Here is a 27,976-nt window from a genome sequence, read left to right as displayed (position 1 = left end):
GATCAAAGGGGTTCGAATCTTGGCTCTGTCCTCTGCCCACTGGCTCCGTGGCTTGGGACAAGTTACTTTCCTCCCTGCGCCTCAGTTTCCCCTTTGGTAAAATGGCTCCTGGTGTGGTTTTGAGGATTAAAGGGAGAGCAGCGCGTACATTTTGATCACACTGCTGGCACGTAGTCAGTGCTTGAAACTGTGAGCTGGCCGGGCGCGGTGGCACACACCGGCGGTCCCAGCTACTCCGGTGGTTGAGGCGGGAGAACCGCTTGAGCCCTGCACTCCTGGGCTGTAGGGCGCTCTGTGATTCGCGTGTCTGCACTAAGGTCAGCTTCAATCTGGGAACCTCCCGGAAGCGGGGGACCACCAGCTTTCCTATGGAGGGGTGAACAGGCCCAGGTCTGAAATGGAGCCGGTCGAAACTGCCCTGCTGATCAGTAGCCACATGGCGCCTGTGACTAGCCACTGCCCTCCGGCCTGGGCAACAGAGCAAGACCCCCGCCCTGACAGACAAACAAAACTCTTAGCCGTAGAACTCCCTGGCCGTGCAGTGGTTAGGACTCTGCGCTCTCACTGCCGAGGGCCCGGGTTCGATCCCTGGTCAGGGAACCAAAATCCCACAGGCCGCGTGGCCAAATCTGTCAGCTGTATATCAGGGTCAGCAGTCCGGGCTGCGGAATGGCCTCGCTGACACCGAGAGGGTGGAGCATGCATGCTAACAAGAAAGAGTTTCTGAAGTCAAGGTTCCTCAGTGTGGAGTGAAAGACCTCCGAAATGGTGGTTTGGGGTGGTTTTTTCCTGGAAGGGGGCTGGGGAGTATCTCTTAGTAGAGTCCCTCTTTTAAATTAAACTTTTAATCTTGACATTATTGTAGAGTGGCAGGCAGCTGAAAGAAATAGAGCGGTCTCCTTTCCCCTCTCCCTCCTTTCCCCAGTGGTAGGTAACATCTTGCAAAACTATAGCACAAGGATACAACCGGGACATTGACATGAGTACAGTCTGGATACAGAACAGTTCGTCACTGCAAGGGGGCCCTCCTGCTGCCCCTTTGTAGACTCACCCACATCTTGTCCTTCCCACCCACCCCTCTCCTGCCCATTCCCAGACCCCTCACCCCTGGCAACCACGAATCTGTTCTCCTTTTCTAGAAGTTTGTCATTTCAAGAATGTTTCATAAATGGAGTCATGTAGTCCGTAACCTTGTGAGATTGGCTTTCTTTCCCCACTCAGCATAATTCACTGGAGATTTGTCCACGTCCTTCTGTGTAACAATTATTTGTTCCTTTTTGTGGCTGGGTAGCATCCCGTGGTATGGATGTACCACAGTTTGTTGAACCAGTCACCCACTGAAGGACCTGGGGGTGGGATTTCCAGCTTCGGGCTATTAGAAGTACGCCCGTGTGAACATTTAATTGTTTGCTGAATTATTTTTACGATCGATGCTTTACAATCACGGTCAGATAACTCTGACGCCCAATTCACGTTGGAATTGGTGTCACTGGATTGTCTTTTCGCATTCAGGTTGTGAATTTCCTGGTTCTTGGCATGAAGGAGGATTTCCCATTGTGTCCTGGACATTTTGGTGTCGTGTTAGGAGACACTGGGTTCTGTCGCAGCTGGGTACTGTAGCACAGGGGTCCCCAAACCCCGGGCCGAGGACCGATACCGGTCGGAGGCCTGTTAGGAACCGGGCCGCACCGCAGGCGGGGAGGGTCGGGGAGGGGCGGGCGAGTGAGCGAAGCTTTGTCCGCCGCTCCCCGGTCGCTCGCATTCCCGCCTGGACCACCCTCCCCATCACCCACCCGTGGGAAAACTGTCTTCCACGGAAACCGGACCCTGGTGCCAAGAAGGTTGGGGACCGCTGCTCTAGCTTGCAGTCCCCGTGTTGAGGTTGGGCGAGCAGGCCCTGGCCTCCTGCCGCGGGCTGTGCTTGGGAGGACAGCATGAAGTTCCAAGCCTCTGCGGTGCTGTTTCGGTTTGCTTGGTTTACCGCAGGCTGCTGGGGATGCTGCCTGGGGAAATGCAAGGAGCTTCCCCAGGCCGGGCCACCTTGGGATGCCAGGCGGGGAAGGGATTCCACCTGCTGCCTCCCAGAAAGGGATGCTTGCTGTGTGGGGAGCTTCTGGAGGCAGGAGCCCCTGCCAGTGGGCAATGGGGGATGTTTCCTGGGCCTGGGCTCTTTGTGGCCGGTGCCTCCCAGCAGTGCAGTGTCTCTTGGGGGTAGAGAGGGCAGTTTTAGGGCCAGCAGAGAAGCAGTGTGCTTGCTTGCCAGTGGATGTCTTTCCAAAATGCCTAGGGGACAGGAGTCTTGGGTCCTTGAGTGACCTAGAACTACATAACTCTTGCATTTTTTTTTCAGATTAAAGATGGAAGAAATCTGACATGCAATGTGATCTCACCATCTCCGCTGTGTCTGAGAGCCCCTGCATAGACTGTTAGGATGAATAGAATCCCCTCTCCAGTTTAACCTAGGAAAACTGTATCGACATAAAACCATATCAAATGGAAAGGAGTGACAGGCACCTTTTATTTTAACAGGTTAAACAATGGAGGAGTTTGTTATTCTACAATTATTTATTTATTTATGGCTGTGTTGGATCTTCGTTGCTGCACACGGGCTTTCTCTAGTTGCGGTGAGCGGGGGCTACTCTTCGTTGCGGTGCGCGGGCTTCTCATTGCGGTGGCTTCTCTTGTTGTGGCGCACGGGCTCTAGATGCGTGGGCTTCAGTAGTTGTGGCACGCAGGCTCAGTAGTTGTGGCTCACGGGCTTAGTTGCTCCGCGGCATGTGGGATATTCCTGGACTAGGGCTCGAACCCGTGTCCCCTGCATTGGCAGGCGGATTCTCAACCACTGCACCACCAGGGAAGTCCTCTACATTTTTTTTTCATTTTCCAGAATTACAAACAAGCATAAGCAGGTAGGTTATATGTCTTTTTGGCAATGGCCAACTCCGTCCTGGTGCAGCTCGTGTCAGCATCCATAGCCATTTGGACAAATCCACATCATTTCTGCGCCTCCTCAGTTGCCTACTGAGTAAAAAACTCGTTATGTTTTTGGAGGCCAGGTAGGGTTTTAGGTATTCATCTGCCATCCTGACGATGGGTGGGACGTCCTGGAACTGACTTCAGAGGCTCCTTTATCCATGACTGGTTGATGCCACAGGTGGCTTCAGGAAGAGAGCACGACCGGGGTGGCCTGAAATAGATGATGAAACCCACTTAATCCAGTGGACCGTGGGGCCTCTCTCCCTGCCCCCTGGCCACCTCCCCACCACACACACTTCTTTCCAGCAGTGGTCATAAGACCTTGCTTTGGGGCAAAGTCTGATTTGAAATGTCAACTTTATCATTTCCTTCATTCTGTTATATACATGGGTCTGTGTCAAGAATCTCTGTTCTGTTCCATTGACAAATGTTTGATTCCTGTTTTAACTGCTAAATCTATAATGTAGATTTTCATACCTTGAAACAGCTCACTATCATGGATGTTTCCACATAGAGTCTCTTCGGTCTGCTGATTTCATGGCACAATCCTGTTGAGGTTCATGACTATGTTTACACTGAATTCATAGATATATTTTGGGAAGAATTGATAGGATGACAATAATTAGTTTTCCTACCCTGAAAGAAATGGTATTTTTAGTCTCAAAGCAGGAAACATAAAAACGTTTCAAGCATATTTCCCTCTAGTTTTAACAATGATATTCACATGTGTTTTGTGGCCAGTGTGAAATGGACATATCATTTCTTTCTTTTTTTTTTTTTTGCGGTACGCAGGCCTCTCACTGTTGTGGCCTCTCCCGTTGCGGAGCACAGGCTCCGGACGCGCAGGCTCAGCGGCCATAGCTCACGGGCCCAGCCGCTCCGCGGCACGTGGGATCTTCCCGGACCGGGGCACGAACCCGTGTCCCCTGCATCGGCAGGCGGACTCTCAACCACTGCGCCACCAGGGAAGCCCTGGACATATCATTTCTGTTATTTCATATTTTATTATTCGAGTATATAATATCTTCTGTGTTTAACTTGTATCCAATCTTACTTTTTTGTAAAATAACTGGTTGCATGTCTTGTTATTCTAGAGACACTCACTTAAGAAGACAAAGGCAATTTTTTCCATTTCCTTATGTAAATAAATTATAGTATATCAATAATATATAAATTACAGCTATTGAAAATGATAAAGGGGTCCTCTACGTACTGACCTGGAAAGCTCTCCAAGAAATGGTAGTTGAAGAAAGAAACTCGAAAAACAATGTGTCTTATCATCCCATTTGTGCTTCTTCGGAGTCATCTATATCAATAAAAGCAAATGCAAAGAATAGGATCTGAAAATTTTACAGCAAACTGCTAATGGCAGTTCTTCTGGTGTAGGTGTGTAAGATGGGGGAATATAAGAAAGGAGTGGGGAGGTGGATTATTAGCTGATCTCTGTAAATGTAATTCTTACTTGTATTTTCTATAGGAATGTAAAAATATAAGTCAATTCTGTAAAATTATTTAAATAAAACAAGATTCCTCAGAAGCATACATTTGAGACGCAGACAGGTGCAAACACCAAGGCAGACTGACCCAGATTCAGCTGTTTTCTCCATGGGAAGGGCACTGGGGCTCAGAAGAATGACATTAAAATCCCCAGACAGTGAACCAACCTGTGACTGGAGTTGAAGGCAAGAGCACAGACTTAGCCAGGGAAGCCTCTCTACCTGTCTGTGGCTTTAAGAGGTTCTCACTCAGGAGGGAAAGGGGAGGTGATGACACCCATTCTCCAGTCTCTTAGGCTTCCTAGTCCTCCACTTTTTACCAGGAATACATTCATGATAAGAATAGCAACAGCAGCAGCAGCAGCAGACGTCTGTCTGCTCAGGAGCAGGGAGTCTGTCTGCCTGCGAGGCACTTCTCCAAAGGGCTTAACATACACTGGCTCATTTCATGTCTTAACAGGTTTGGTGAGTGCCGCCGTCATGCCCATTTACCCAGAGCAGGGCACTGAGGTGCGGGAAAGGCACATAATTGGCCCAAGGTCATACAGCTAGCGCATGGCAGAACCAAAGTGTAAACCCAATTTGTTTGGCTTCAGAGCCCCAGCCTTCCACCCCTCCAGTTTGCCTCCTCTTGACCCTTGTGGAAGACAAGGAAACAATTCCCATCCTTCTATTTGTTTTGAACACTGAAAACAGTATCTTAGTGCCTTTACATGGTTCTACATGGGTGAGAAGAAACCTGGGTGACTGCGCCTTCCCTGCACTCTAGGAAGGGGGGGGTGTGACCTGGAACCCTCTTCCACATATGTGTCTCAATTTCCTCAGCTGTTATGTGAGACTGAGTAGGACAGCCGATATGGGGGGCAAGGCACATCTCATCGTAATAGTCATTTTAGTTCCTTAAACAGCAGCACTGTAAGAAACACAAAGCCCTGTCCTCACTGTTGTAAAAACATCCTGTAAAAATCCATGTCCTACTCCTAGACAATATCCACGTGGGTCACGCACTTTAACGTTAACTATATACTTGTTCTATATCAGACACTCACAAGGTAATATGGCGTGAGAAGTCCGACCACTCACAACCATATTTTCTACAATTAAACACCCCATTTCTGTGAATTGGTATTTAACAAAAAGCCGTAATTTGAGAGTCATTGCCAAGGCTGGATCCAGAGATCAAGGAAGTGTAGAGAATCCTACCTGGGACTGAATTGCCTTGCGGCTTTCACCGGGTGATTGGATCTTGAGACCACAATCGCTGACATTACCCAGTGGACCTGTTGAAATGCAATGAACACTGTTAGGACACTTTTTGTAATTCCTCCCATGGGGGAAGTTTTGTGTGTGTGTGTGTGTGTGTGTGTTACACGGGCCTCTCACTGTTGTGGCCTTTCCCTTTGCGGAGCGCAGGCTCTGGATGCACAGGCTCAGCGGCCATGGCCCACGGGCCCAGCCGCTCCGCAGTATGTGGGATCTTCCCAGATCGGGGCATGAACCCGTGTCCCCTGCATCGGCAGGCGGACTCTCAACCACTGCGCCACCAGGGAAGCCCTGGGGGAAGTTTTAATGGAGAGATTTTGCTCAAGTCAAGGAAAAGCCTGAGAGAAGAGAGCTGAGTGTCCAGGCAAGAGATACATAGGTGGTACCCAAACATAGGTAATGTCTGCCCTGCCTCCCAGCACCTCTAATTCAGTGTATTCAGCCCTGAACATGCAGTAACTCAGGTGGTGGCAGCCACTGTCAGATCTTGCCATTGCATGTGGCCACAGTGTTCTGAGCCATTGTGTGTCACCATGACTCCTCTTGGTGCCCAACGCCTCAGGTCCCGGGACTTAGACGAAGGTAGTGGGAGAAGGGGAAAAAGAATTTTTCTCCCCTTTTTTTGCTCTCTCTTCCAGACCAATTGTTACTGCTGTGAGAAATGTGGCTTCTCAGAACAGCTCCTGGGATAAGACACCCAGATACATCTAGCTAACGCAGCACCTTTATCTGCCATCACAAAATGAACTGGCTTGATAAACTCCGGCCCTCCTGGGTAATAGTTATGTGACTACCCGTTGTCCACATTAGGAAAATGATGCTGCACACTGAAGTGTTAGGAGTACAAGCTCAGGAGACAGGCTGTTTAATTTCCAATCCTGGTTCTGTGGGATCTCGGGCAAGTCCCTTAAACTCTCTGATCCACAAGTTCCCCCTCTGTAAAAGGGAGAGGACAGCAACTTCCTTTCCTTAAGAGTTTCTGAGGATTGAATGGGATGATACTACTCAAGTGCTCAGAACAGTGTCTAGCATGCAGGCAGTGCTCAGATGACCTTGGCATTCATCATTGTGGTCATCTCAGCCAACCTCTTTGATTTGGCTCAGTCTTGGTTGGATCTACTGCATATTCAACCCCTTCAAAGTTCACCTCCCCAGTGGCACTGTTCCCCTCCTCTCCAGCCCATTTGCAAAGAAGAGGTCTCGGAGTGAGGCAAAGCTCACGCTCCTCACACTATCAGAAGGGCTGCGGCTCCCGAGTCTCGAGCTGGTCTCCGCATCACGCTGATGGTCAGGTCCTTGGCTATGCAATTACTTGTATTCTCTCAAGAGAGAACATTCCATTTGTATCCCTGAAAGTTCTGCTAGCATCTGCTGTTGAGAAGCATTGCTGGAATAACTCGGCATGTGCCATATTCCCAGAGAGCTAGGATAACTACTCTTGCAGCCATGCATGAGCTCAATCCCAGTTCTCACTGGGGCTGGGGATCCCGAGGTCTGCCTGTGACCCAGATGGGTGCCAGTCTGGGCATCTAGGCCGGAAGCACTGCTGCTGGTGATACTAATGGTGCTCAGGGAGTCATTGCCCCAAGTCAGGCACAAGACTGTGAAGTTCCATAGCCTACAGACACACCAACCTACAGCTTCTGTCTACAGCATTGCTGGTGGCAGAGAGGGACATGTGTGTCATCGGGCCAGAACATTTTCATTAATGCAGTACGAGGCACTGATGCAAAGGTGAACTTCATGTCCAACTGGAATAAGGCTTCATATACCAGCAGTAACATCCTGAGATGTGAAGGGTAATTGTATACTGTACATAACTGGTGCAACATTTTTCATTAATTTACAGGAATCCAGACATAATAAGAACACTCTGCTCACTTGCTTTGGAAATCAACTTGTTGTTAGTGCAAATGTTCCCCACTTTACCTTATATCAGTTAAAGACACAAGCACTGACTGACATAAATGTGTATTCGAATCCCATCACTGTGAGAATATGATTTATCTAAGCCACATTTCTTCATCTGTAAAGTGAAGGTCATAATTGCTCCTACCCCAGAGTTTGTCAAGGAAACATCTGTAGTAACGTATTTTACTTTGGTTTTGATGTTTGCTGAGAGATTTTAAGCCCTACTACTACCCCTTCCTTTTCTCCCCTACATGTGGGCAAGCTGATAAGAGAGCCCGAGTATTCCCTCCTTTTTTGATATGTCTCTGTTTTTTCTTAGTTTCTATTTAGCATTTTGTGTATATGGATTATGCATTCATTGTGGAATACATTTCCCAATTTCTCCCTCTTATTACAACTTTTTCTTTACATGTATCTATTCCTTTTCAAATTCTTTTCCCACTTAGGTTGTTACATAATATTGAGCAGAGTTTCCTGTGCTATACAGCAGGTCCTTGTTGGTTATCTATTTTAAATATAGCAGTGTGTACATCCCAAACTCCCAGCCTGTCCCTCCCCCTACCCTTTCCCCCTGGTAACCATAAGTTCAGTTCTCTAAGTCTATGAGTCTGTTTCTGTTTTGTAAGTAAGTTCATTTGTACCACTTTTTTTAGATTCCACATATAAGTGATATCATACGATATTTGTCTTTCTCTGTCTGACTTACTTCACTCAGTGTGACAATCTCTCGGTCCACCCACGTTGCTGCAGATGGCATTATTTCATTCTTTTTAATGGCTGAGTAATATTCCATTGTATATATGGACCACATCATTTTAAGAAGATGTGGTACATATATTCCCTCTTTGATGCAAGCCAGAAGTTCAAACCGTGCCAGCCCCACCCAATGGAAGCAAAATCCCTCACCCCAGCTCCATCTCCTAAGCACAATAAAGCCCCAAAGTCAATTTCCTTTCCCTGTTCACTCAAGCCATTTTCAGACCTACTTGGGGAGGCTGCCCTGGTCTCCCAAGAAAGCCTTCAATATGTGAGTAGTAATCCTGTTACTAGTGATTTAATGCATGTAAGGCAGAACCTGTCTTGATATCTAAACCAAATTTGGGGTTAAGCAGAACAGAGAGGACCCTGGAAGTATCCAGTAACTATTCAAAAAGCAAAACATTGGATGGTGAGGGGGACAAAAAACTAAAATAGAGATTCATAGTTTTACCCAATTGGAAATCCAAAATGTACTAAAAGAATTTATGCAACAAAAGATTAAATTATGCTAATTGGCTTTTGTACTTCTACAAGAGAGGTTCTGAATTAACTTTAGCATCTGTTGATATGCACCAGTTGGCAAAGCTTCATAGCCTTAATCAGCATCAGGCTTAGGAAACGAATACAGTTATACCTGGAGATCTTCACTAAATCTTAAAAAGGTGCCAATTATACTTTTAGGAGAGAGTTATCAAACACAAAATAAAGGACAAAAATATGCCTCACCCTAACCATCGGAACTGTTGCCTTGCAAAAACTCCGCCATGGTCAAATGTCCATTACCCAAAAATATGCTCTGATTCAATGAAAGATAAAGTCTTTGGCACAATTGGTTTTACAAAATGGAAGCCCTTGGACCGTCAATCCCACATAAAATAGTTAATACAGCCCAATATAAGTTAAAACAGGGTGTTATGGGTTGAATTCCCCCCCCCAAATATGTGGAAGTACTAACCCACTGTGTCCGTGTTTTTCTGCCAGCTGAGTATAGTCAGGTGCAAATTATAAGTCAACTGTACAAGGACGTAAGTGTACCTTACCCTGGAATCATCCTCACACACAATTACCAGCCATGAGCCATTATGCAGACCCAGAGGTTCTGGAACACCAGGGCAGCCTGAGGTAAGGACCTCCTGTAGCTCTTGTGAAGCCTCCTACTGGTCTTGCCCCAAATTCACCTGAACCCATTGACTCCGGCAACCGTGCAGTGATAAGGAGGACAGAAGCAAAAGTTTCAGAGACTGATTGGATACTAGGTATGAATCAACAGTGATGGCTGGAATTAATCTTTCTTTCTTTCTTTCTTTTTTTTTTTTTTTTTTTTTGCAGCGTGGCATGAGGGATCATAGTTCCCCGACCGTGGATAGAACCTGCGCCCCCTGCAGTGGAAGTGCAGAGTCTTAACCACTGGACCGCCAGGGAAGTCCCGGGAGTTAATCATTTTGATCACATTAATTCCTTTTTAGGTAAAAGACTAAATCCATATTTAACACAAAGGGAAAAAATTAACGTTCCTCAAACGTATGGACACCGAGGGGGGAAAGCGGTGGGGGGATGAATTGGGAGATTGGGACTGACATGTATACACTAATATGTATTAAATGGATGACTAATGAGAACCTGCTGTATAAAAAAATAAAATTCAAAAATTCAAAAATAATTATAAAAAAATTAATGTTCCTTTGGTAAGTATAATCAAGTATAATATTTAAAAAATATTACTTATACCTTAAAATTTTAGAACAGGCTTATCTTATTTAGTATTGGAGATATGCTCTTGCAAATGAAAGCACTAACCAAATCACTATTATTCAGTCATTACAGAATAAATCATTTGGAGATGCTTTCCAGGCATAGTAAATATTACATATGATCAACATGTAATTAATATGCAATTAGAAGTTTACTACCTAATGTCTTTTTCTTCTCTGCCTTTTTTACAATTTGTCTAATAGTGGATTTTGCCAGACTTGGAATATGGCCCACCCAGATCTACCTGAAGTTTACCTACTTAAAATCTGCATTTTTAAACAGCCTTTAATCATCAAAGTAATTCCTTCTTTGACTATGCAAACTATTTGCTGTGGAGCAGAATATGATAATGAGAAAATAAAATATTAGAGGCAAAAAGACCTTTCACAGGGTAAACAAAACAAACTTATTATGGAATGTTTGTGTTCCCCCTCTTCCCAATTCAGATGTTGAAATCCTAACCCCCAGTGTGATGGTATTTAGAGGTGAGGCCTTCGGGATGTGATTGGGTCATGAGGGTAGAGCCCTCATGAATGGGATTAGTGCCCATATAAGGAGCTGAAGGGACCAGAGTTCTCTTCTGCCATGTGAGGACACTGCAAGAAGACTTCTGTGTAAGAATCAGGAAGTGAGCGTTCACCAGACACCGAATCTGTCAGCATCTTGGTCTTGGACTTCCCCACCTCCAGAACTGAGAAATAAATTTCTGTTGTTTATAAGACACCCAGTTTATGATATTCTGTTAGAGCAGCCTGAACAGACTAAAACAAAACCTATTGGCAAGTGCCTGCCAAACTGGGCAAGGTGACTCCATTTCTGCTGGTTTGCATTCACAGAGACTTGTTTCTTTTTTTTTTTTTTTCTTTTCTTTTTTTTTTCTGTATGCGGGCCTCTCACTGTTGTGGCCTCTCCCTTTGCGGAGCGCAGGCTCCAGATGTGCAGGCTCAGCAGCCATGGCTCACGGGCCCAGCCGCTCCGTGGTATGTGGGATCTTCCCAGACCGGGGCACGAACCCGTGTCCCCTGCATCGGCAGGCGGATTCTCAACCACTGCGCCACCGGGGAAGCCCGAGACTTGTTTCTATCTGTGCCTACGTGTTTTTGCACTCCTCTGTCCATTGTGTTTAAAACATATTTGTAAAAATAATTTGAGACCTAGGATGCTAGCAGCTTACTCCAGAGAGGATTTTCACTTGCTTCTGCCGGATGCCTGGGGTCATTCTAGATGGGGTCCAAGAAAACCAAGTGCAAAACCTGAGGCCCCTACACAAACCAGGGTGTTTGAAACTAATCTATAATTCCACCCAATATTAAGTCCTCTTCCTGTTCTTACCAGCCGTTAGATCATAACAACTTGGGGGCCCAGATCATTTCTGGCAGAGTTAGAATCCCCATGTCGTATGCCTCTGGTTTCTTTCACCTTGTCAGTTAAGGATGTCAAACCTCACCAGGCGGACAATTTCCCTTAGGGAAATGGTCACTTCCATGCTCCTTCACATGATTAGATTCCTATTTTCCTTTTGATTTTTAAATTCAAAATGATATGTAAAATTTTAAATATGCAGAGAAATTGAAAGAATAGCACCATGAACACCCAAATATTCACCATCTCAACTCAACTATCATTAACATTCTTGCCATGAACACTGCACTTAGGAGAGCAAAATCTGCCACTCCAAAACGTCTCTTCGGCCCAAAAGACTCAGGAAGAAACTCCTCTGACTTTCCCCCTAACCACCTAACGAATTTAGATACAGGGCTTGTTCTCAGAATAGAACTATCACCAGAGACATCTGTAAGAATATGGGCTGGGTCTGGGGGGGCAACTCTTAGAGATCGGAGTCCACCCCGTGTCCCATTGTTTCTGCAGGGCCCAGAAGACATTTGTTTACCAAACATTTGCTTTTCCATCTTCATGTGAAATGCCTTCCTCCCCTTTTACGTTCCAAACCCCTACCCCCAACATCCTTTTCTATCTTTAGCTGAAGCTGGTATTTAAGATGAAGGTTTTGTCCATTTGGGGGAGTTACTCAGTTCTCCTGGGGTCTCTCCCATGTATACATATTATTAAACTTTTGTGTGATTTTCTCCTGTTAATCAGTCTCATGTCAATGTAAGTCTTATTACTTCTGAAACCAACACAACATTGTAAATCAACTATACTCCAATAAAATTAAAATTTTAAAAAGCTTAATCCTTAGATCAGCTAGAAAAAGCCAGAAGGGTAGAGGAAAATCTCTTCCTCCCCAACATGCTGAACCTTTTCAAAGACATTTTCTGACCTCATGACACCTCATTCCGAAATTTTTTTTAGCATATGTCTCCTAAAAACCAGAACATTCTCCAACATAAAAATAAAACCAGGTTTCCTGCGCAGCAAGTAAGGAGCTTGGAAGTCATGACTCTCATCCTCATAACGAGAGAAAAGATGAACAAATTGAAAATCAACAACTCTTTTCAGATACGCCAGATGTTAAAAGGGAAACCACGGCCCCTAAAGTTGGAGCGAGAAGCAAATACACCGACTCACAGCTTACAAGGATCAGAAAGCCAGGGAAAGATGCTAGCACACACCCCAGACCTCCTCCTGATCTGTCAACCGACCCCTCTCCCCGGGGCCTTTACCACTCTCTTGGGGAGTGTTTCTGGAACGAAGGAGGAAGGAGTAGAAGGATGGGTGTCTCCAGGCTCTGGCCGCTGAGCATGACTGCTCAGGCCCACCCACATCCCATTTCCCCCCTTTAGCCTCAGGACCCTCATCTATAAAGTGGGGATTAATAATAATAACACCTACCGTGAGAAACTTTGCGGATGAAATCAGGTGCTGCACGTCAAGCGCTCAGCACGGTACCAGCACAGAGCACACACTCTAAAGGCTCAACCATGACTAGTACGTTAAGGAAAAACCTTGCCTTCATTCTTCCCCATCTCTCTCATTTTCTTTTTCATGCTGACACTTGCTGAAAGGACAGACCACACTCTCTATTCTCCCCTTGTGACTTGTTGCTGCCCCAATCCATCTCACAACCACTGGTGATCACCTAAGCCCAGTAGACATTTCTAGCCCCCTGCACTCAACACGCATGTCCCCCACTCCCTATAGACCGACCTCCCCTTGTTGCCCGAGCGCTGCTCTCACCTGGTTCTCGGGCCTCTCCCTTTCCATCTCCTCCATCAGATGATCCTCCTTGCGGCTCTTCTGCCCTTTCCCTCTGCGGGGCATGAAAGGCACACAGTTTCCGCCACAGTGCCCAGGCATGAAGCAGTACCTTTCTAACTGGCCCTCCTGCTTCGCTCTTCAGCCCATTATAACCTATTCACAGTCAAGCAGCCACAGGCATCCTTCCAAAGCATAAGACGGAATCCTCTCTAAGGATCCAACCCTCCAGGGACTTCAGATCTCAGGTACAGTAGAAGCCTGAATCTTACTCTCTTTCTGATCACATTTCCTACTATTCTATCTCTCACTTACTCTGCTCCAAGCACGGGGCTTTTCCTTGAACACATCAGGCACACTCTGGCCTCAGAAGCTTTGCACAGGCTGCTCCCGCATCTGGATAGCTCCAGAGCGTGGCCACAGGAGCCCACCAGCTGCACCCTCATTGGCTGGACGGCCCCAGGGGTGGGCCTTGCACGTGATGAACTCACAGACTGGAGCATGGGGCCCGTGTCACCTCCTAGGGTGGCAGCAGGGTCCCTTGGGGGCACCGAGGCTGAGGACAGACAGCAGGAGGCTCAGGCCCTGAGAGGTCGCTGTGACCAGAGGGCATCCGCGAGGCAGCAGCGTCAGCCTCGTGCACCATCTCGTGTGGCGCGTGCCCAGGCTGCGGTGACCACGCTCAGGCCTCTGACCAGGGCGGTGTCCGTCTTCCGGAGGAGGGGGACCCCTCGGAGGGGAAGTGCCCCAGGCAGCCAGGGCTCCCACCAAGTACCTCTCAGTCCCCTTGTCTCCCCACAGCACCCTCGCGGAGAAGGCCCACGGGGGCGCTTCCCGGCCCTGCATTTCCCCAGCTGCTCCTGCAGCAGATGCCTTTCCAGATTTCCCCTACGGTGCATCGGTCCCATCTGAGGGTGACTCTGATTTTACTTCACAAACGCGCGCATATTTGAAGCCAAGTGGAGGAATCATATATCTGTCCCCGTCGGAGGGCAGGGGCCGTTGTTGAACTTGCTCACCTTTGTGCCCTACAAACCTGCCCCAGAGTCTGGCACCGAGAGGATGACTCGGGGGACACTGAGGACGTCATTTTCTTGGTGGGCATCCGTTAAATTGAGGTTTGCTGGGGAGGGTGGGGTCCGTGCTCTGGTTGCATTGATTCCGTGGGTGCTGAGCGCTCGTCTGTGCCAACCACTGGGCTCAGGGCCTGAGAGGCATCCACGCCCTTTAATCCTCAAACAGCTCCCGGAGCCAAGTCGCAGTGTTTCTGAGTCCATTTGACGGTGGGTCGGGGAGACGCAGGCAGGGAAGGGCAGGCACAGGCCAGTCTCACGCGGCCCTGAAGCCCCGCGGCCGCTCCCTGACCTCTGCGCTCCGCCCCGGGCGCCTGCTGCCCGGGAGTCCGCGCGCTGTGCATTCGCTCAGGATGGCAGTTTGCCAGAGACGGCTTTTGAGCAGCATTATTCCCTCAGCGGGGCCCCGGCTTCCAGGTGCCGGAATCTCCCTGCAGCTTCTCTGCCAGCAGAGCTCCAGGAGTTGGAGCCCCGCACAGGTGGCTGAGTCTCAGTGAAGTTTGCGACGCGAGGCTGCTGCGGAGGAGCTGTTAGCTGACATCTCTCACTGCAGCGTCCACGAATTGCCACCCTCCCTTCTACCAACGGAACGACACAGGAGAGTCTTTGACAATTTGCAGGTAGGTCTGCGCTCTGTTTACTTCCATATGGCTCAAAGTCACTTATTTGACTTTGAGATGCACTTGCATCCTAGTTTGAAAACTTCACAAATTTATTTCTCAATGGGCACTGTCTGCTTTTCACAATCACTTTCTGAATCCTCTGCATCCCAGTGCAACAAATATCTCAGTTAATGAGATTTTAACAAGTTAAGGCTATATGAGCTACAGAGAAAAACATCAAAGGTCCTCTCTGACATTTAGCTGGCTATATTTTTTGGTTTACACTGAATATATGTATATTCATGGGCTATGTTTAGCATGACATAAAACGTTTCGTAGCTCTGAAAAGTATCAAATGTGTAGCGAACACAGAGTGAAAAGTACAAGCTGAACCCCACCCCCTCCAATTCTATTCTCTAGAGGGGCCCTTTTTAATTTTTTTTTTTTTTTTTTTTTTTTTTTTTGCGGTACGCGGGCCTCTCACTGTTGTGGCCTCTCCCGTTGCGGAGCGCAGGCTCCGGACGCGCAGGCGCAGTGGCCATGGCTCACGGGCCCAGCCGCTCCGTAGCATGTGGGATCTTCCCAGACCGGGGCACGAACCTACGACCCCTGCATCGGCAGGCGGATTCTCAACCACTGCGCCACCAGGGAAGCCCTAGAGGGGCCCTTTTTATATCTTGCGTATCTATCCAGATATTTCAACATAAAAATGTTTTTCCAGTATAACAAAAATGGTATTATTTTATGTGCATTGTCTTCCAAACTTGCTTTCTCATTCGTTAATATGTATGGCCATCTTTGCACATTAGTGCACAGAAATCCATCACATTGTTTTCAGTGTCTTCAGTGTAGTCTGTGGAATGGATTCACTACAGTTTATTCAGGAAGGCCTCTGTTGGTATTCATTTAAGTGTTTCCAATTTGTAACACATTGGCCAGTGTGGTAGGCAGCTGCATGTTCTAGCAGGATGAGTGACCTGAGAGAAATAGTGCCAGTGACACTGCCATTAGGCCATTGAAAAAGTGCAGGTGAACACAATCTTTTTTTTTTTTTTAACAGAATAAAGTAAATAGAGAAAATATCTTGCTGCGTAGGAGTTTCACAAATGGAATGTTGTAACCGTAAGTAGAGACGGACCATCTAGGTGGGTATTTCTAAACTACTTTTTGGATGGGTAAAGGCTGCAGTTCACTTGGGGCAAAGAAAGCTCTCTTGAAGGTATAGTATGTGAAGACAGTTAAAAAGCAGAGGCCCCTAACGATTCCCCCACAAAACAGTTATAACAAATAACTGAGTTCACCAAGTTGCGGGACACAAAACCAAAGCACAAAAGTCTATTGTGTTTCTATACACTAACAATGGACAGTCCAGAAAGGAAATCAGGAAAACAATTCCATTTACAACATCATCAGAAAGAATAAAATACTTAGGAATAAACTGAACCAAGAAGGCAAAAGACTTGTACACAGAAAGCTATAAAACATTGCTGAAGTTAAAGAAATAAATGGAAAGACATTCCATGTAAATGGGCCAGATGACTTAATATTATTCAGATGTCAATACTCCCCAAAGTGATCTACACGTTCAAGGCACTCCCTATAAAAAACCCTAAATACATTTTTTGGGGCAGAAATAGAAAAAGTCATCCTAAGATTCCTATAGAATCTCAAGGGACCCTGAATAGCCAAAACAATCTTGAAAAGAAGAAAAGTTGAAGGGCTCACACTTTCTGATTTCAGAACTTACTACGAAGCTACAGTAATCAAAACAGTGTGGTTCTGCCTCCAAAGTAAATATAAACACACAGATTAAGAACAGGCATTAAGTTAATGTAGCCACAGACTCTTTAATTGAGGCACAAAATCTCTCCACTGTATACCTAGTGAAAAATAAAATGGACACTCCATGGTCTTACATGACCTCACCTTGGAATTCATAAAGCATCACTTCTGCTCTGAGGGTCTGTTCATTTTTCTTCATCCTTTCTTCTTTCCATTCCTCAAACCAGATAGTCTCCATTAGGCTGTCTTCACACCTGCTGATTCTCTCTTCAGCCTGCAAAAATCTGCTTTTGAGATTCTCTAGGGACTTTTCATTTCCAATATTGTATGGTTCAACTTCAGAATTTTCACTCGGTTCTTTTTTTGTTATAATTTCCCCGTCTTCATTAATATTCTCTGTTTGGTGAGACATTGTTCTCCTACTTTCCTTTCATTTTTAAGCATGTTTTCCTTTATACCTTTGGACACATTCAACACAGCTCTTGAAAGGCTTTATCTAGTAAGGCAACATCTGGGCCTTGTCAGGGACAGTTCCCACGAACTGCTTTGTTCCCCTCTGTATTGGTTATACATTTCTGCTTCTTTGCATGCCTCGATCATTTTGTTTAAATTATACATTTCAAATACTATAATGTGCTAACTCTGGAAGTCACATTTTCCCCTTCTTCCAGGTTTGTTGTTGTTGGGAGTTTGTTTTTGTTGTTGCTGTTTGTTTAGTGACTTTCCTGAATGAATTTTTACTGTTTGTATTCTTTGTCACTTGTGGTCACTGAAGTTTCTGCTCAGTTACCTTTGTGGTGAACCAACGACTGGAAATAGATTTTATTAAATGTCTTGAATCAATAAGTCTCCCAACTTTTGTTAAGGGGTTTTGTGTTCATGTTAGGTCATACCTTCAATGCACATGTAGACAGTTTACAAATCTACTTTAGTCTCAGTTCTTGCTTACACAGAAACTCAAGATCAGCCAGAGCAAAAGCATCAGCCTTCTCAAGTGTACCATAGCCTCAGGCAGCCATAAAATTAGCCAATTGCCAGTAACTTTATTTTCGACAAATGGCCTCAGGAAAGGCTTTTCACCCTGGGTTAACTCCAAGTCAGGACAAATAAAATCAGGTTTGCAAATGGAACCTTCCAGGGAACATCCCAATCTGGTCAAATAATAATGCTATGAATACTAGACTGTTGCCTCTATTAATAGATATATGATTTGCAAATATATTCTCTCATTCTGTGGGTTGCTCTTTCACTTTCTTGATAATGCCCTTTATTCATTCACGTTTACCTCAAATATTTATTGAAAGTCTCCTATGTACCCCTCACACTGCCAGTTGTACATTCTATGAGTTTAACAGTGAACATAATAGGCAAGATCCCTGCTCCAGTGAGCTTAACACACAGGCTAGGGGGAGGGGGGGGGTCACACACCATACATAAAGAAACAGTAATTTCCAATTACAGCAAGAGCTATGAACAAAATAAGCCATTCAACCCAAATGCAAGCATTATTAGCCTTCTAATTTATAAATGGGTAGAGATTTGGAGTAGAGTATTGGTTTTCAAAATATGCCCCTTGAACCCCTAGAGAACAGATCCTTAAACTTTAGCATATCAGTGTTCCCTGTTAAAATCAAATGAAAATTATGGGCCATGGGGATTATGGATTTCCTTAGTGAAAAAGCACATGCACCAATAACTTCCTATCTCTCTCTTAGGTTTCATAGATTACCTGAAGTCTATCTGTAGGAAGCTGGCAGGGGTGACTCTAAGCTTAGTCCATCCTTCTGCCAGAGCAGCTCCTATTGTCCACTATTTTTGCATATTGGACCTTCAAGAAAGATTTTATTTGATCCAAGTGTGTTGTGGGCCCCACTCTCCCAGAAAATAGTTTAGAAACACCAAGTTAGAGGATCTCTCTGTGTTATCTCTTTCAACAAAACATTAGTAAGTATTCTACCCTTCGAGACGCTTTTTCCTTGTTTACTTTCTTCAATGAAAAAACTAGACTGTGTTCACTTTCTCTTTTTTCATTCCTGCCATCCTCCTGGAACCTGCCTGTCCCTCTTGCTAGCGAGTTATAAATTAGGATTAATACAATGTCTCTCGATAGGGGCCTGTCGGAATGAGTCACGGTGACTTCATTCCATGGACTGCACTGCAGCCATTGAAAACAAGGTGGTTGATTTCTGTTCACTAATATGCACAGTCTGATTTCTTAGACTGAAAGCAAGGATTGCTGATTAAGATAAGGTCCACTACATTAATCTAGACAGAAAATAGAGTGAAAGCCTGAGTTAAAATAGTGCTACAGCAGATGAAGAGGGAAAAGAGATAAGGAAAACACAAGGAAGCAGAATCCATAGAATCTGGTGATTGATAACATAATACTTCGCTTCCCCCCACATAATGACACCACAGTAACAGGCTCTAGTATAATAACAGGGGATTATTATACTGTTACACTGCAGTGGAAAAGGCTGCAAGGTCCAGACTCTAAGAAGGAGTTTTTAGGGACAACCAAGCCAACAAGGGAGATAAAAATAAGGATGCTAGAGGAAACTGATGCATCTGACACTTACAGCTAGAGCAAGCACTAAACAAAGCCCAACTCCTAGGCAGATTAACATAAAACCTCACTCTCAAGGCCTATTTACCTTAGTTCCTGTTATCTAATATATCATTACAGCTTTCAACAAATAATTACAATACATGTCAGAAGGAAATAATATTCAGAGTCTGAAGAGACAAAGCAAACATCAGAACAACATTCAGATATGGCACAGAGTTTAGAAATGGTCAAACAGGGAATTAAAAATGGCTATGATTAATATGTTAAGGGCTATAATGGAAAAAAAATAGACAACAGACAAGAATAGATGGGTAGAATACAGAGGAGTGATATCAACAAAAGTGGTAGAGCAGGGAATTTGAAGGGCCTGTCCTTCCACAGAAACACCAAAATGAGCAAACACTGTCAGAACTAACTTGGTCAGACTCTAGGAAATAAAGGTTTGAAGCAACCAAATGAATGCTGAATCAACAAAAAGAAGCCTTCGACAGGAGGACTTTGTGGTGTTTTAACTGAGCCTTAGCCCCTTCCCTTCCCCTCCATGGTGATAGTCTTGAAGACAGTAGCCCTCATTCCTGATGTACGTATCTTGTTCTGGAGGAACAGAGTAGACCTTGTTCCCAAGGAATTGTATTTGTCTATTTTGACCTGTCTAGGGTTTCCCTGAGGACAGATACAAGGTGCAAGCTTTTTTTCACCCAACTCAGAACTCTCTCATGGTGACACAGTAGCTGTAAAAAGATAAAGAGAAAATCTTGAAAGCAGCAAGAAAGAAGTGACTCATCAAGTAAAAGGAATCTTCAATAAGATTAGCAGTCAATTTCTCAGAAGAAACCATGGAGACCAGAAGGTAATGGGATAACATATTTAAAGTGCTGACGGAAAAAAAAAATCTGTCAATCTTTCAACCAAGAATTCTATATCTGGCAAAACTATGCTTCAAAATGGAAAGAGAAATTAAGACATCCCCATATTTTTAAAAAGCTGAGAAAAGTCATCGCTAGTAGACCTGCCCTAGAAGAAATGCTAGTTAATTCTTCCAGTTGAAATGAGAGGATACTAGGCAGTAAATGTAAGTCATATGAAGAAATAGAGAACGGTGGTAAAGATAACAATAGAGGTAAATATAAAAGCCACTTTTATCATATTTACGGTTTGTAATACCTCTGTTTCTCCTACATTATTTAAGATGCAAACACATAAAACAATACTTACAAATCTATGTTAATGGAAACAATAAATAGAAATTTAACTTGTAATAATAACTACAAGAGTGGGAACTGGGCTGTATGGGAGCAAAGCTTTTGTATACTATTGAAACTAGGTTGTTATTAATTCAAACTAGATTGTTAAAAGTTTAATGTATCAAGTGTAGTCCCCAGGGTAAACACTTAGAAAATAACTTTTAAAAATACAGGGCTTCCCTGGTGGCTCAGTGGTTAAGAATCCGCCCATCAATGCAGGGGACACAGGTTCAAGCCCTGGTCCGGGAAGATCCCACATGCCACAGAGCAACTAAGCCCGTGTATAACAACTACTGGGCCCACGCATGACAACTACTGAAGCCCGCGAGCCTAGAGCCCGTGCTCCACAACAAGAGAAGCCAGGGCAATGAGAAGCCTGCGCACTGCAACGAAGAGTACTCCCTCGCTCGCTGCAACTAGAGAAAGCCCGTGCGCAGCAACGAAGACCCAACACAGCCAAAAATAAATAAATAAAAATAAATAAATTTATTTAAAAAATAAATAAAGCTCAGATTAAGATCACATTTAACCCTGAAGTGGTCAGGCCCATATGTTCAGGGAGTTTCGATCACTATGCAGTCCTGGGCCAGCCTCTGATAGAGTTACTAAGCTTCTAAGACAACCTCCGCCCTCAGGAGAAAGTACACGAGACAGGTTCTAAGGCAGAGGAGAGGTTCTCAAAGTGGGGTTGCTGGCACATCAGCATTACAGGGGAACCTGCTGGAAATGCCAGTTTTCTGGCCCTACCCCCGGCTAACTGGAGTATAAACTCTGGGGGTGAGGCCCAGCAATCAGTGTTTTAGCAAAATCTGGGGTTTAAATACTGTTCTAGTGGAAAGGACAGTCAGTATGGAGTGAGTTTGGGGCAGAGGTAGAAGGAGGAAGGGGGGATGCGATGTTGAAAGAAGGATTCGGACAGGCCAGGAGGCAACACTGGGGGCTAAACGCAAAGAATAAGTGAAGACAGACTAACAGCCTGGTTCAGCAGCAACAATACGTGAGCTGGGAGAAAGGAGAGAGGGTTGGCGATCATGTGAAGCCACGTGATCTATTGAGCCAAAGCAGGGAGTGGGACTTAAATGATATGGCAGCTGTTGAAAATTGAATGGAAGAGTGACTTGGTGACCATGGTGCTGGAGGACAATTAATGAATATGTAGCACAGAAACGAGGAGGTGGGGGACTTCCCTGGCGGTCCAGTGGTTAACACTCCACACTTCCATTGCAGGGGGCACAGGTTCGATCCCTGGTCGGGGAGCTAAGATGCCACGTGGCACGGCCAAAAAAAAAAAAAAAAAACAAGAAATGAGGAGGGGGTATTTGGAGGAGAGTCTGCCTCTCCAGGGACATGCCCCTCTTGTCCAGCTTTTCCTGTGACTCTCCCACAAGTCCCAGACCCCTTCGGGCGTAAGAATGTGGATGATTATCTGGTCACAGTCTGTGTACAGGGACAAGAAGTACTTTTGAAGGACACAGTATCCCGTTAACAGGGAAGCCCTTTCTTAAAGAGCTCAGGAGTAGAATCCCTGCCTGGGTGTTTATCCTGAAAGAAGAATAGAGTTTGGAGCCTTCCTAGAACAGAAGAGACCATCGCTAAAAAGGAATTCCTAGCCCCTGGGAGACAGCCAAGAGATCACAGTTTGAGAGTGATAACATTTCCTGAGACGCCACTGCCAGGAGGTGAAGGTATTGTGATGCGTAGAAAGAGGGACGTTAGTCTCCAGGCCTGGGGCGTGGGAGGCTCTATTCTAATCCCCCCTCTGCCTCAAGGTCCTGGAAAGGAAACCCCCTAAGCTCCAGCTGCCTCTTCTGTAAAACCAGGGGCATGGTCTCCACGGCTTCTCCAAGGGCTCTTTCAGCCCTAAGGCACTACAAGACTTGAGGGAGTCGGGGATACAGCTTTAAGTAACTGCAGCTGTAATTGTGCCTAAATGCTCGGGGGGGGGGTCACGAAGACTTCTGATAACCCCAAAAAGGTACGGGCTAGCTTCTTGGACAACTGCCCACATACTCAAAACTTTGAAGGCCCTTTGAAGTCATCCATGGACCCGCAGATGAGGAAGCCTTGCTTCCCCGGTTTGTCAAAGACCATTGAAGGAAAGATAGTGATATATTGGGTTGGCCAAAAAGTTCGTTCGGGTGCTCCATAGGCTGCTACAAAAACGCGAACGAACTTTTTGGCCAACCCAATGTTTTTTGTGTGTGTGCTGATGTATCCCGTGGGTCTGCCCAGCTCCCAGAGGGGCCCTTGCCAGCAAAGTGGGTGGAAAGGCTTTGGATCCCCTTGGCAGGGGAGGGGGAGAGTCTTTGCACAAGGACCATTAGGAGCCCCTGGTCCTGGGTAGGCCTCTGTCCACTGAGCCTGAAGACTTGAGAATTCTCTCCATTCTTGAGAATTTTCAGGAGGGTTTCACCCACTTTGTCACGATCTGTGGGAGTGGGGACTGGACAAAGCAGAGTATAATCCATATGGACTGCCCTATGCTGCTGAATTTTTCTCAGCTCACATTCCCGCTTACCTGTTGTAGCGAGGATTTTAAAAGCAAACAATGTATAGAGTTGGGATGATTATTTCTTCAATCTTGGCGGGGTTACATTTATTCCTTTAGGTTTATTTCTCTCACACGCAAACGCCCATACTACCTCTACTCTGTGTGAGATCCTGCACCAGCTCCAACAGGGGGAATGCCCCCCAAATAAGGTGCTGACACTCCAGTGAATGGGGCATGAGGTGAAGCAGAAAACCCAGAATAACGCCCTTTAGGGAAGCTGCGAGGCTCCCCAAGGGAGGCCTGGGGATGGCAGGTATATGGGTACTACCTGAAGAGAGAATGCTCTCAGCCATGAGATCTTCTGCTACCAAACTCGAGTTCCTCTGAGGTGTCTGCAGCCCTTGGGTCGGAGTCAGTTCCTTCTTGTCACCCCAAGTCGCACACGGCCATACCAGAGCCTAAGGAGGGACGAGGGAAATGTTTCTTGGTGTTTCCTGGCTCTTCCTCTCTACTTCCCCCCTAAATCCCAATCCTGGAGCAGAGCTCCCTCCGGAAGCCGGCCTGGCCACCTCTCCCACTCCTTCCCCGGGGTTGTCCAGATCTGCGGGTGACACGGCGCTCACCACCACTGCCCCCCCCCTCGCCTCCCGCCCCCTCCCCCTCGCCTCCCGCCCCCTCCCCCTCATACGCTCGCGATTGTTGGTCTTCCGGGAGGGCTTCCCTGACTCCGTCACTTCGTCCACAGCTGCGCCCCCTTGCCTGGCACCACGATGGTGCTAAGAAGCAGGGGGCACAGAGGGAGGGCAGAAAGGCAGAGACGGCCACGGGAATGGAAGGGCTTAGGAGCGACTGTGTCCGGCTGCCGAGCCTGGGACAGACTTCGACAGGGAGTCCCCTCCTTTACATGACCGACAACCTAACATTCAATGATTTTCAAAGAACACAGAGAGAAGGTAGCAAGGAGAGCATTTAAATCTCCTGACAAAGATGAGACCATGATTCCTTTTTTCTTCTTCCCTCCCCGGCCCTGCCTGCCCGTTCTCAGTCACCGTGGCCATTCCTCTGGGAACAGTGGGACAGTTTACACTCACTATTGGCCGTGACCGTGGCCGAGGGAGCCAGGCAGTGAAGGAGGAAGAGGCCGCTGGGGTGGGGGAAGGGCTGGAAGGGATTTTCACACACACCCCCCCCAGGCTCTTGAGTAGCAGTCACCTCGCTGTTTTCTGGGAGGAAGAAGCTGAAGAGCCAGGCCCTGCACGCGGCTGGACAGATCTGGCCTGGACACGGGGACACGCCCTGGCGTCTCGGCCACAGCGGGCAGCGGCCCCCTGCTCCCCGACCCCTTGACATCACAAATGCAGACCGATCAGAGCGCAAGAGGAACGCTGGCCTCTGCTCTCCTGGCTCCTTTCTCATCCTCTTTGCTCAGCCCATCTTTTCCCTGATGGCCCTCATTTGCTGAGGGCCAGAGCACAGGGGTGAGGATAGGAGCCCACACCCCTCACACCTGGCTCAGGTCAGCTTTCGTCTCCTCAGTGCCGTCTCCACCTGTGGGATCTGAAGTTGGAGTGTTCTGCCTCTCCGTTCTGTCCTGAGTGAGTATCTGGCCTGTGTCTCCAGCCCCGGGGCTTTTCTGTGATGTCTTCCTGTTGTGTCCTCAGAAAAGCATCAGAGTTCTCGTCTTTCAGCCACACGCTGGGGAGGTGGCAGGTGAGTATGAAGCAGAATGACATCTCCCCTCCATTCCCTCCTGCTATTTCTTTCCTTAGTGCCCACGTCTCTCCTTTGTCTGAGATGATGAGGGCTGATGTGAGTAGTCAGGATGCATGAGCAAGGAGCCCCTGCGAGGCTGTGGCAGAGGGTTGAAAGGGAAGAAGAGGTACTAATGAGTCAGCTAGGAGCCCCAACTTCTACATCCTGTTCCACGACAGCTGGGACAAGAATGTCTATTCTTCCTGGAGCCCCTGTGTTCAAAGGGTGGTGGAGAATCTGAACTTGAAACCAGGAATCCTCGATTCTTTTCCTGTTTCTGCCCATTCACAGCTAAAGATCTTCCTGCCACTTGCCTTAAAAGAAATTTCTAAAACAGGACCCATGTTCCCTGATTCTGACCTCTCCTGGGAAGGTCAGCATAGACGAGGACCTGGAAGATGAGCTCTGACGCTAAAAGGTGTTGTGACTGGGGATGGTAGCTTTGGGAAAACAGTGCCCTTTTGCTGACCCGTTTTCAGGAACTTTGCTGAATCGCATGAAGGGGCAGTAACTGTGGGCTCCATCCACGCGGTACTTCCTTCAACTTTTGAGTCCACCTCTTCTTTCTAAATGCTAAACAGGGAGTTCCCTGGCGGTCCAGTTGTTAGGACTCTGTGCTTCCACTGCAGTGGGACACAGGTTCGATCCCTGGTCGGGGAATTAAGATCCCGCAAGCCACGTGTCGCGGCTAAAAAAAAAAAAAAAAAAGCTACACAAATAAATGTCCTTTGCATGGCAGCATGATAGCAGCTATCTAGGGTGCTACCAAACATGGATTCACACAGAGAGTGCCCTCTGCAGGAAGCTGAACTTCCCCTTAGTTCTAAGGGTACAATCCAAGAGAGATCTGGAAGGGATGGCGGGGCAGTCCTTCTCCAAGCCTTTGGCAGTACAATGGGCTCCTTTCCTTCCAGGTCACTTCCTCCTGTGAGATTAGCTCTTTCATCCTCTACAGTCACCTCTCATGAGTTTGAGGATACACCTAATAGTGTAAATACTGTCCACAAAAATTCCACCCCTAGCCATCACTTGCCCTCCTTTTTCAAGCATCTCAAGTGGAAGGAATCTAATATATTGTGGTTGTTACTCATTAGCAGTGTATCTAGTTGAATGGGGACATTAGCTTATTGTTTTCCATTGACTGGAGAGGAGCATCTCTAGAAAGGAATGTCACACCAGAAGGCTACCCTTCTGACCATCATGAGCCAGCTTTAAAAACAGCTGGAGGGCTTCCCTGGTGGCACAGTGGTTGAGAGTCTGCCTGCCAATGCAGAGGACATGGATTTGAGCCTTGGTCTGGGAGGATCCCACATGCCGCTGAGCAACTGGGCCCGTGAACCACAACTACTGAGCCTGCGCGTCTGGAGCCTGTGCTCCGCAACGAGAGGCCGCGATAGTGAGTGGCCCCCGCTTGCCCCAACTAGAGAAAGCCCTCGCACAGAAATGAAGACCCAACACAGCAAAAATAAATTAATTTAAAAAAAAAACAGCTGGAAATGATGGAAAACTCAGTAAGGATGCTTAAAAGCTGAATAAGTAGACGGAGTTGATTTTTTAAAAGAACTAGATGAAAGATGTTCCAAATGTTTATGGACCATCTTCTGTAACATGGTTTATGGACCATGAACACGGAATGTTCCAAATGTTTATGGACCATCTTCTGTAACCAGTCAGTGTCAGGCATGCTCACCAGTCTCTTTTAATTCTCACAGCAGCCCTGATAGGAAGGAATCACTATCTCCATTTTATAAACATGTAAACAAGCTTAGAAAGGACTCTTCATGGAAAAATTATCTGGGGAATTCCCTGGTGGTCCAGTGGTTAAGACTCCACACTCTCACTGCTGGGGCCCGGGTTCCACCCCTGGTTGGGGAACTAAGATCCCACATGCCACGCAGTGTGGCCAAAAAAAAAAAAAAGAAGAAAAATTATCTGAAGACACCTAAAAAAGTGAACGTTGGTCATCTCTGGGTAATATGGAAACAATGGAATTTTGTGTGATGTTTAAATCTCACATGAAACAACATGCCGTTTTCATTTAAAAAGTAAAATTTTATGAAATAGTAAGTATATAGAAGGCTTGACCAACATCCTAAACTAGGATCTGACACAGGTATAGACCCACGTCTTCCAACTTCCCTGCCCTTCCCTTGACATCACATTGTCTTCTCAGGAGATACAGCTGTCTCTCCCGCAGGGGATTGGTTCTAGGACCCCCTGCAGCTACCAAAATCTGAGGATGCTTAAGTCCCTTATGTAAAATGGCACAGTATTTACCTATAACCTACACACATCTTCCCATATACTTTAAATCACCTCTAGATTACTTACAATACCTAGTATAATGTAAATGCTATGTAAATAGTTGCCAGCATGCAGCAAATTCATGTTTTACCTTTCCTAAGTTTCTGGAATTTTTTTGATCCGTTGATTGGTTGAATCTGTGCATGTGGAACCTGTGGATATAGAGGGCCAACTGCACTCCCTGAGGCCAATGAGGAAGGAAGAGGAACACCAACATGAACAAACCAGTTTCTGTCTGACCTGGCTCTCACTGAGCCATCACTCTTAAGTCACAGGCCTCACCCTGCTCTGACTGGACACTCCCTCCTCACATCCAATGTTCACCGAGGCTTCGAGGCCATGAGGCCACGTGGCTCTCCTTACCACTGTAGTAAATCAGTTTGCAAAATCTCCAGACCTTCCTGTAAAGCATCCATGTGTATGGGGCTGTGGCTGAACAGCCATACAAATGGGCCTCCTGTTAGGTCCTGGAGCAGGGTAGCATCAACTTGAAAGCCTTCCAGTCCACATAGTGAAAGTCAAAAACAGGCCATTCACCACCGCCCTCTGCCTTCTACAGACACCTGGATGAGGGCCCCGATTACCTCCTTCATCATTTCATTCTAAATACCTCAGTGTTGAGAGGATCAGCAGGAAGAAAGATATCAAGTGCTTCTGGGGTCCCTAGGTCTGTGTTGGCATTCAGGCCTCTGCTTGCTGCTTGGAATTCCTTGACAGAAAACACTGCAGTAGTGGGTGCTCAGGAGAGAGGCAACTAGAATGGGGGTACTTCTCCCAGGGCAAACACTGAACCCTCTCTTCCTGTTCCAGAATGAAGTTCCCTGAACCCTGGCTTGGTTGTTCATG

The 27,976-nt window shown here is 46.5% G+C and overlaps 1 long non-coding RNA gene across 2 annotated transcripts; it reads right to left on the bottom strand.

The window, feature by feature from the left end:
• Positions 1-2,498: 2,498 nt before the first annotated feature.
• Positions 2,499-27,683, bottom strand: LOC131748971 (uncharacterized). Of its 2 annotated transcripts, XR_010838764.1 has the most exons (7): positions 27,222-27,683; positions 24,582-24,923; positions 23,403-23,532; positions 5,676-5,752; positions 4,194-4,282; positions 3,454-3,524; positions 2,499-3,187 (listed from the first exon to the last, which is right to left on the bottom strand). It is a non-coding gene; the product is annotated as an uncharacterized lncRNA (long non-coding RNA). The 2 variants fall into 2 exon arrangements; XR_010838763.1 differs by lacking the exon at positions 27,222-27,683 and having other exon boundaries at positions 3,454-3,551.
• Positions 27,684-27,976: the final 293 nt, after the last annotated feature.

Source organism: Kogia breviceps, chromosome X (assembly GCF_026419965.1).
Source record: "Kogia breviceps isolate mKogBre1 chromosome X, mKogBre1 haplotype 1, whole genome shotgun sequence".
Classification (NCBI taxonomy): Eukaryota; Metazoa; Chordata; class Mammalia; order Artiodactyla; family Physeteridae; genus Kogia; species Kogia breviceps.
Note: the sequence above shows the minus strand (reverse complement) of the source record. Positions and strands in the feature narration are given on the sequence as shown.